This window comes from Sander lucioperca, chromosome 15 (genome assembly GCF_008315115.2).
Source record: "Sander lucioperca isolate FBNREF2018 chromosome 15, SLUC_FBN_1.2, whole genome shotgun sequence".
Lineage (NCBI taxonomy): Eukaryota > Metazoa > Chordata > Actinopteri > Perciformes > Percidae > Sander > Sander lucioperca.
Window position 1 is genome coordinate 12,216,088 of NC_050187.1, and position 10,614 is coordinate 12,226,701.

Genomic DNA, 10,614 nt, shown 5'->3' on the forward strand with positions numbered 1-10,614 from the left:
GTAAATCATCAGGGATTGGCTTAAAATGAGTCACCTAAATTACTAAAATGAGGACGTAACTGCGTCACGGACTAAGGTCTGTAAAAGTCTGTTAATTTCAAAAAGTGACTTTTGACTTTTGGTTTTACACAAGACACAAACCCTGCTTTCCTGAGTGAAAGTCCTGTGTTTGTCCCCTGTGGAGTTTTTGACCACTAGTAGCGCTATGGAACAATGTCTTTAAGAACACTGAATGTAAACCTAACTTCTGTTTGTTTACAAGAAAAATCCACAGTGACACATTTAATTCATTCCCAAACTAATAATCTGTGCAAATTTACAATATATACTGTTAAAGTCTGTAACCAATAGCCAACACATTAATATAGCAGCAAACAAATATTTGCTATGTAAAGATATAGTGAAGTAATAGCGTCCTGTGTAGTGGATGAGGTTGTGCTCCCTCTGTGTGTGTTGTAAACTATGCTTCTCTGTTCCTTGTTTGTTTTTGCCGCGTGTACATGTTAGTGCATGTGAGTACGTATCAGACGCTGAGGGCCGTGACAAAGCATCAGTATTTGACAAGTTGGGAACAGTCTACAAGAGCCGTGTGGAGGCAATCCCAGAGCACTTTTTTTTCTCAGTATTTCGAGTACAGCCCCTTTAAACAATATTGTTCATTTAACATACATTGAAGGGAAGTCAAAGATAAGGTTCAATAATAGTATATTAATATAAAGGAATTAACTCAGTATTTTTACACACACAATAGGCAAAGAGCTAGCCTGCTGCTAATACTACCATTTATAACCTTGGTAACTACTGCTACAGTACCATGGCAGCAATTATGACCACAAACTACTAATATATGTCCACAAAATACACATTTCTAATTTGTACACATAAGAAATGACCCCTCTTAAAATCCCTGACACCTGCAGGGCTTCGTAGACTATAACTCACACAGCAATAACTCAAATAAAAGCAGAAAACGTAACACACGTCGTCAATCTTTGTTTGTGATGCTGAAATCTACCATTTTCCCTTTCATCTGAACAAGATGAAGTCATTTAAAACAGCCCGGCCCTGCTCGACTTCAAAGTGTCCGTTTGAGGTCTCAGACTGGACGCTTGCTGCAGGTGCAGTGTTGGAAACACTGATGCAACACCAGAAATGGTCAACCCTTTTTCATACATGGAAAAATTCAAATTTCCAACATTTGAAGACCTTTCAAAACCAAACTGCATAAAACCAAGTGGGGAGATAAGATACCTCCCCTGGGTACTCAGGTGAAAGTAATAAAAATCACACTGCTGCCTCTCCAGATACAGTAGCGCTACAATAAGTTAGCTGAGGATTACGCTGTTAAATAGCCAGAGGCTGTGCATGTATCATCAGCCCGGATAACAGCACTATTGCATACTACACAATCGTGCATTGCCAGTAATGTAGCCTGTGCTCTGAATTACATTCACGGGGATGGCAGTACACTCCCTTGTGATGTATCTTTGTGGGTTAAGAAATGAAATACACTGATTCACAACTAAGATAGATGTGCTTACCAAGGTCAAGGAGGCTCCCCAGCGTAATTACACGACTACCAAACACAAAGGGCATTGTTATTGGACAAGTATAATGCTACACATTACCAGAGCAACACAGCTGTTTCTATCAGCGAACACTAGCTTGGGAAGACATAGGGCGGGCATCAATTTAGCCTACTTATCTAAAGTCTCTAATTACTTGGTTTATTTGATAAACAGAACAAGGAGAATCCTTAAATGATTCTGCAAGATCCAAAGGGGATTAATTTCTTACTCCTTGAAAAAAAACAAATCACTGGTAGAATCCCTTATTTCTCTCTTTAATCACACATTAATTAGAAGCAATAGGGGCACCAGTTACACTTGGCATTGGGTGAGATTGCAGGAGAAAAAAAAGGGCCTGCATTAGCCTCTCCAGAGGAGGAGGCGAGCACATCAGGCTAAGACAAAGACGACACAATCAGACAGAACAGCAGGAAGTGCGAGTTGGGAAAATGGGCATCTGAGCTTCTCAAGCCCCATTCCCACACAAAGCACATCTTTCCGGCAAACCCAGACTGGATACTCACACTCACTGCACCCTGGTCCAACAGTCTGGAATAAATATTTTACCACTGTTTTATTTTAATATAGGTTTTTACGATGTGGCTAATACACACCTACCATGCTGATTTGATATGCCATCTTTCCGACCATCCTACAAACTCAAGTAGTCTGTAGACAAAAAGGTTCACATCTTCATACTTACAGTTTAGTGGGTAATAAATCTGTTATTATAACCCTATTTTTAGACTGATCTCACAAAGTGGCGTATGTATGACACGCCAATTTGTATGCCGTTTTTGCGTGTTATCAAGACGCATAATCGTTTTTTAGCGTGTTTATCAACGCCGTTTGGCCTCCATTGACCTACATTACATGTGAATTTATTACACGCATGTGGCGTTGTTCTCGCGATAACACGCCACGTGTGTATGTTTACATCCGCTGTATACAGCGTAGACAAACACGTGGATAGCTTAAAATGCATACAGATAACACGCCATTTGGCTTTAGGAAAGTGTCATGATGCCATGTTGCTTTTTTAGTCAATAAAATGTTTCTTATTCAGGCATAGAAACTGAACTGTCAAACGAGGTAGTTCAAGACATAAAAATACATATGGAGCAGTTATGAAACAGCAAACATCATAATAATGACCACTGTTAAATAAACCATTAAGAGCCATTAGATTATTTGACAAACACAGAGGTCGCTGAAGTGAGAGACAGTTGCACATAAACCTGTGAATGTCTGTAATAGCAATAAAACTGTCAAGTTTAGAGCGTGTGGGGGAAGGGTGGAGTGGGGTGAAGAGGCTTGAGCTCTGGGAGAATTAGCAGTTAAAGAATAGCACTCCGGGAAAAAAAAGCATGAATGCACCCTGCAAAGCAGAGGCCAAACACATTGGCTATGTTTACATGCATGGACTCATTTAATGAATGTCCAATTAAGGTTTGTTTGAGTTATGCTATTAACAATAAGCTGGCAAAAACATAGGGAAAGCCTGTGTGTGCCCCTATGACTATGTGGGTTCTTAAACAGAGGGAATAAATTATGTTTCTGCTTGTAACAGCAGTAGCACTAATTCTCTTTGACTTTAAAATGCATCCATAGCAGATACTGATACTTTCTGCTGATATATGAGCCACTAAGCCATTTATAAGATATCAGCTTCTCCGTCATCTTCCATGCAGTAGTGTAGTTCTGAAATGTTTAGTCTTTTACAGTCACAGTGCAATGCTAACAGAGCGGTTGACACAAAAGTAAAGTGTGGGATAAGTGGAGATCTGAATGACAATATCATCATAAGCCAGGTGTTGCATGTACTGTACATCTGGGGTAACAATGGCATCCTTTTGCATTTTGTTCTGCAGTATGTGCTCATTATGCTTTCTACCACAGGCTGTGAAATAACCTTCCAAAAAACACTGAACCTTCAACATTACAGCACCTAAACCATAAATACTACTAAATGGCTTTCAAGTCTTCACTTAAAGATTTTTGGGTTGACTCCTTGTCTAAGATGAAAACCGTATCGAACACAATGAACAAAATGGCCTGTAAAATGTGTTTTGAAACCATAATACTCTCAGTCTGTTTTCTTATTCCGCGAGCTTGAATAAAGAGGTAGCTTCTCAAGCAATCTCGGCCTTGTTTGTTTAAGGTAATTACTACTTGTCCTCCCATCCTGCCGGCCCAGATGATGCATGAAAATTACCATTCCCCTACTTCAATCAAAGCTGGAAAAAGAAAAGGGAGAAAGGGGGGAACAGAGGCGAGCAGATGGGAGGGGGAGGCGGTGAGAGAGGAACTCTGTGAGACACACAGAGCTCCCTCCCTGCATGACAAGAAAGGGCACTGTCTCTGATTAATTAGCTGGAGTTGGTAATCAGTTTAATAAGACTGAAGTTGATGGTGAGAGGTCCCCTTTGGCAGAGCCACACTAAGCTTAGCACTCCGTTCAGGGCCCTCGCTTTCTTCCACCAAGTAAACACGCAGTGTCTATTTACATAAACAGTTGTTTCTTTTTTGTGGGGGGCTATTTTTCTATCCAAACTGCCTGAAAGCCTAACACCACCGCTTAAGTCGCTCCCAACAATGGCAGTCGGAATTGCAGACAAATTCATGAATTTTTCAACATATGAGAACTAATTAAATTGAGGCCTTTTTGAAATGAATATAGTGTGAGGTACTCACTAGCCATACGCACACAAAGAGGGTATAATTCAGCGATTGAATTCTGGCTTGATAGCATTCAGCCTTTTACCATGGTGAGCTATACAGATGGCTGGGGTCCTTTTCATTATTTTCTTTCTTAATGGCAAATCTCATTATGGCAGTTATCACTGTATGGAGAACAAGACGGGAATGATGGGCCACAAAGCCACGCGGTGCAGGAATTTGGTACCTGTCTGCTGCAGAACATGATACTTAATGGTAGGTCAGATCGCGATGAGAATTTAAAATTAGACTTTGTTTAGATGATTATTGTTACAGAACATACATAATATGTAGTTACTGAAAACTCTCAGTTTGATCGCAATAGCAATAAGATAGATGGGTTTGAAATAAAACCTCTTACAGGAATAGTTGTGACATTTTGGGGACTTATTTGCCTTCTTGCCAAGAGTTACAGAGACGATCAATACCACTCTCATGTCTGGCTATTAAATATGAAGCTGGAGCATAGAGACAGTTAGCTTAGCTGAGCATTAGGACTGGAAGCAGGGGGTAACAGCTAGCCTGACTCTGTCCAAAGGTTAAGAAAATCCACCTCCCAGCACTAAAACTCACTAATTAACAGGGACTTCCTGGAGTCTTGTCGTCACCATGAGGCAACCAATGGAACCTACAGGGAATCACACAGCCTGGCCAACAAATAGTCCAGCACATAACCCCCTGTACTGTTGAACCGCAACTCGTCATTTTTACACTTGGCTTTTGCACGGATTAAACAAACAAGATATAATGTGTTAGCTAATGAGCTTTAGTATTTGGCTAAACCCACATAACTTTATTTTAGTGGAAATCCCAAAGTTTCCAAAGACACCAAATTTGTCAGGCTGTTGGGATCATGGATAAAATAAAGTGCTCCCATAAAAAACATGAATTCTGGGTTTGAAAATTACACTTTCACATCATACTGTCAGAGCTCCAACCCCATTTTTCCCCACTGATGCAATACATCTTTAAAAACAATGTTTTTCTTTAAAAAAAAAAAAATAATAATTTCCTAAAACAGCTGATTACTACCATATAGCGACTATTGGGGACTATTTTCAGCTGCGGACTAATACACAATTGGCGTCTAGTGAGTATTTCCAGCCGCAACACGGTGTATGTGTGATTGAGACATGTCACCCAGTGCAATAGTATGGCTCATTGAGGTGTTTTTTAATAGTTTTTAACAACAATAAAGCTCTATGGCACAGAGTTATAAGCTGTATCAGGCGTTGGCTACACAGACAATACTTGTTAGTAAGATCAATTCTTTGTTTGATTGGGCAGCATGGTGGCCCAACGGTTATCACTGTGGCCTCACAGCAAGAAGGTTCTGGGTTAGAATCCAGGTCATTCCGAGCCTTTCTGCGTGGAGTTTGTATGTTCTCCCCATGTTTGCGTGGGTTTCCTCCGGGTGCTCCAGTTTCCCCAACCATCAAAAACATGTGCTAGGTTCTCCAGTCCAGTCAGTGCCCTTGATCAAGGCACTGGCTCAGATCTGGAGTTGGTCCCCGGGCGCTGTAAATGGCTGCCCACTGCTCCCTTGAGGGATGGGTTAAATGCAGAGAATGAATTTCGCTACATATGTGACAATAAAGTACCTTTACCTTGTTTGTTTTAGTCTTTTCATGGGATTTGTTAACAGTAAGAAAAGTATTGAATGTGACCAGGCGTATCATTTAATGAACGTTTGGAAGAAATCTAGGGAAAAAATTAAGTGGTTGAGATGAATTAACCAAGTGTGTCCTCAGCCTGTTTGAAACCTTATTTTAACTCCATCCGTTCCAGCGGCCAAAATAGTAAGACCTCTGGGAACTGAACCCCTCTCAGGTGGAAACATGTGCCTGTATCAGCAGTTTAAAGTGCATGACATTTCTAGCTCCTCAAACTCAAACAAATGATTCTCCTGACCACTGTTATAATTAAGACAGTTGCCCATTTCAAAACAAAATAAAATACATCACTCATATGAAGCCTCTCTCATGACAAAACCTCTATAAAAGTATAATTTAACTTTCCACATTGTTCACTCTGCTGCACTTAAATCTAATAATAAGTCCGGACGTAGACTAGTCTTGGAATAAAAAAAAAAAAAGTTGTTGCAGTCATGGCCGAGCAGTTCCTATCTATCTAAAGTGAACTCTGAGGACTGAGCTAGAGATAAGGGTGCACCACATCACCCTGTGGCGTTAATGATCGTCCGCTGTTACAACACAAAGACAGTCAAGTAGCAGATAGTGCACCGAAATAATTTAAGCAGTGCTAAGTGGTCTATTGTCATTCAAATGATAAATTATGCTTGGCAGAGGTTTTAGAGTCACTTTTACAAAGCGTTGCTATTGTTTATGTCGAGACAAGGTTTTAAGGAGTCGGAATAGAGGGAATTACTTGGGAGAGTTTGGAGTTTCTTGGGGTTTGGACACAAATTGGTTCCCCGCTCATCGGGCCTGCCCTGACTGTCAGACAAGCCTCCAACATGGCAGCATTAGTGCTTACAAAGGACTGCACTGCTTAGACAACAGTGTGTGAATGAAGATTTGGAGTCAACATGAAGATAAGTGTTAAAGCTATAAGATGATGTTCAGGTGAAAATCTATTTCTTCTCCACTATTTAATGTCGCCAAGGTTCTTTACCCTTAGATGTACAGTTGAGCCAAAAATGGGCATTTCCCTTTGCCAATTTATAGGAGCCATTAACCTTTCAGTTATTTCTGTCAGGTATATACAGTATTTATTTTCCTTTAATACTGTCCTTAGCATCACCACTCAGCTGCATTATTTTGCTGCTTATTCTGCTTTTTGGTGCAAACGCATATGTTTTGCATCGTTTTGGCCGATCTTCCAAACGAATCCTGTAAACGCACTGCCTGAAAACGCACTTTTTTGAAACCTGGTCCCAGGGTGAAAAAATTCCAAAAACGGCGCCCTTGCGTCTTCGTTTGGATGGCGAAGACGCATACTTGCGTACCGATGATGTCATCGCCACACCCCTCGACCTCTAGCCTTCGACCTCTTATCCCACGACGACGTCTCATAACAACAACAATGGCGGACTACATGCGTGTGTAGTTTCCAAAAGGGTAAGCTTCTCCTTGGAACGCGTAGCTCCTATGGCGCCATTTTGATGCTAACAAGCCATCACCTCCCGTTAGCATTCCATTGACTGCCATTCATTTTGGTGCCACTTTGACAGCGAATAACTTTACATCTGAAGCGTTCAGTTTGGTACGTGTGGGCATGGCCTAAATGTCTTGTTTTGTCCACAACTCAAAGATATTCAGTTTACTGTCATAGAGGAGTAAAGAAAACTAAATATTCACATTTAAGAAGCTGGAATCACATAATTGTAACTTCTTTTTTTTATTACTCAAAATGATAATTCAAATTGTTAAAATAGTTGGTGATTGATTTAATAGTTGACAACTAATCAATTAATCTTTGCAGCTCTAATATGTTTACACGTTGATTATAATTATGTTAAAGAGTATCTGCTGTTAGACATATATTAGCCTACTTTACAGCTAACTCACATAACTGTACAGTAGTTGTTGTAAATGCTTAGTAGCCAAGTACTATATTATAGGAATACTTTTACAACTGCATATAGCACTAGGGCTGGGCAATATATCGATATTATATTGATATCGTGATATGTGTCTAGATATCGTCTTAGATTTTGGATACTGTAATATGACATAAGTGTTGTTTCTAAACCTACCAGACTGTTCCAGCTGTTCTATTATTTGCCTTTACCCAGTTAATCATTATATCCACATTACTGATGATTGTTTATCACAAATCTCATTGTGTAAATATTTTGGGAAAGCAGCAATTGTCAACCCTAAAATATCTTTGCAATATCGATATCGAAGTATTTGGTCAAAAATATCGTGATATTTGATTTTCTCCATATCGCCCAGCCCTACATAGCACACAGTTTTACAATTTTATATATGTATTGATGTGCCAGTAAAATCAGTGACTTTGTATTTGTTTACATAAACAGCCGACCTGGCCGCACAAACGTTCAGTGGAACGCACACCGGAATCAGTGATGGGGTTAGATTTATAATCTGGCATCTCAGACAAAGACAACCAAGACTCATGACTAAATCATCACAGTGTTTCCTCATTTTACTAAGGAGCAACTGGAAGCCTTTCCCCAATATCAACCCAGTTCATTTAAGCAACGGGGAGGTGTTGGGTAGGAACCAAACAGGCTAAAGTGAAAAGTAGAAATGACCATAAAGTAAAGTGTCAAATAAACATTACAAAACAATTCACAATAATTTTTTTCCGGGTTTGCATATTTATTACCAACATAAACTATTGATTATGATGCAGGTCACTTTTGGCTCACTTATGGAGGAGTGTGGCTTCAAATGGCTTCTCCATCGAAGGGTTATTCCAACCTTCCTGGAACTGCCGCTGTCTTGTTGCAGTACAACTACTAGTATTACTAGTATTAATTGATCAATAACAAGTCTGGAGCGCTTTCTTCCCCCCTTCTAATCAAGCCAGTGTTTGTAATGACCTGCTCTACAGTACAGTAGGTGAGTGTTTTTCATAGGAACTCAGCAATACATTACCACACAAGCCAGACTTACTGAACTCTTTCCTGGGACAAATCAAGGTAACGTTAATTACACCATTAAATTCATTTGCTCAGTGTAAATCCCCCCCGGCTGCTCTAGATCATGCTGTGTCCATTCTTAAGATACAAAGGGATCTCAGGTCTGTGTGTGTGGAAATAAAGCCAGGTCAGTGTAAGTGATATAGTAAAGGTGTGTTTATACACTATAACAAAATGGGAGGTAAAATTAAAATTGTTTGTTAAATACAGATGACAATAAAAGATACAGCCCCGTATGTTGCACAACGTAACCTGATCGTCCACATAAATGCTATTCTCTCCTCTCTCTTCAGGTACATTGGCACTGCTTAAGATGTCATTACCTCTGTTGGGACTGTTAAATGGTTTCATAAAGAAAAATGAAATATTCATTAACTTGGTTAATAATTCATTCAGATAAAATGCGGTATGTGGTTTGCAGAGTGAAGATGAATGCATAACGAGTGCATGCTCAGCATATTTCTGCTTGGGAATGTTTTTATTTCGCGATAGCAAAAGAAGAATTAATTGAAAGTTCATTTTCATTTTTTTTTGTTCTATAAGTTATGCTAAATGATTAAAATAGATGCTTTCCAAGCAGTTTCAAACTAAGAAACAATTAAGAGGGCGTATAAGTAACCCGCACACTACAGGGTGGGTTTTAATTATGGAGGATGTGCATTTAAACAGTCTTTATCAAATTGTAAATGTTAGCTTGACCTAATTCCCACAGTTTGAGGAAACTGTGGAAAGCACTTTTGTACTTTGCGGCCTGAAAATTGGAACCATAACCTCTGCTTATCATGTGACAAAAGCCTGCCGAATGAAACAGTATATTCATAATTTCATGAGAAGTTGAGAAGCCATTACTGAAAATATCCAATTGCTGCTCCAGATGTCACATCAAAAGTCTCCTGACTCTCCCGTCCAGTAACAGCAGTAAGTGTGCGCACGTTGCTCCAGTCAACACTGGAGTGGTAAAGTGTTCCCACACCGCCACACTGCAGTGTAAACACCGCTCATCCAAACACTGTCAAACTAATTTCCTCACACCAGAGGTTCATTTTGGCTTTCAGATGAATCACTTCTTTCTCTAATTATCAATTGTGACATGCATAATCACTGGAAGACTGTAGCGCTGAATAAATGGCATATCTTTTGTGTCATGATTCTGTGCATTTTGACAAACATGACCCATTAAACAACCCTGTGGCCTTTTTCAAGAGCAATGATTACACTAATTAAAACTGCAAAACATCTGAGAGGGCTCCAGACGTGCCAGAATTAAACAGGTCATTAAATCAGCCAAGGAATAAGTCAACATCCACGCTGCCTGTCGCTTCCACAATATGTTACTTTGAAAAGAAGGGGGCAAATATACCTGTTGTGAAATGTGCTCGTAATTTACATGATATTAAACAGGAAAAGTAACATGGTTTTTTTTTCTATGATGGGCCCGAGATAAAAAACACAACATTAGACAAAACACATTTAAACTGAAAACATGACAATGTTTCACAATTCGAAATATTTTTTTTTTTAAAGTTTTATCTGATGTTGTTTTGCCCCTCAGGGCCACCATACTGTAGTTTTCCAGTGGGTATAAGTGAAATTTACTTATTGGAGCTGCAAGGATTAGTCGATCAACAGAAAACTAATCGCCAACTTTTGACGCTTGATTAATCGTAAAAGCAATATTTCATGCAAAAATGGAAG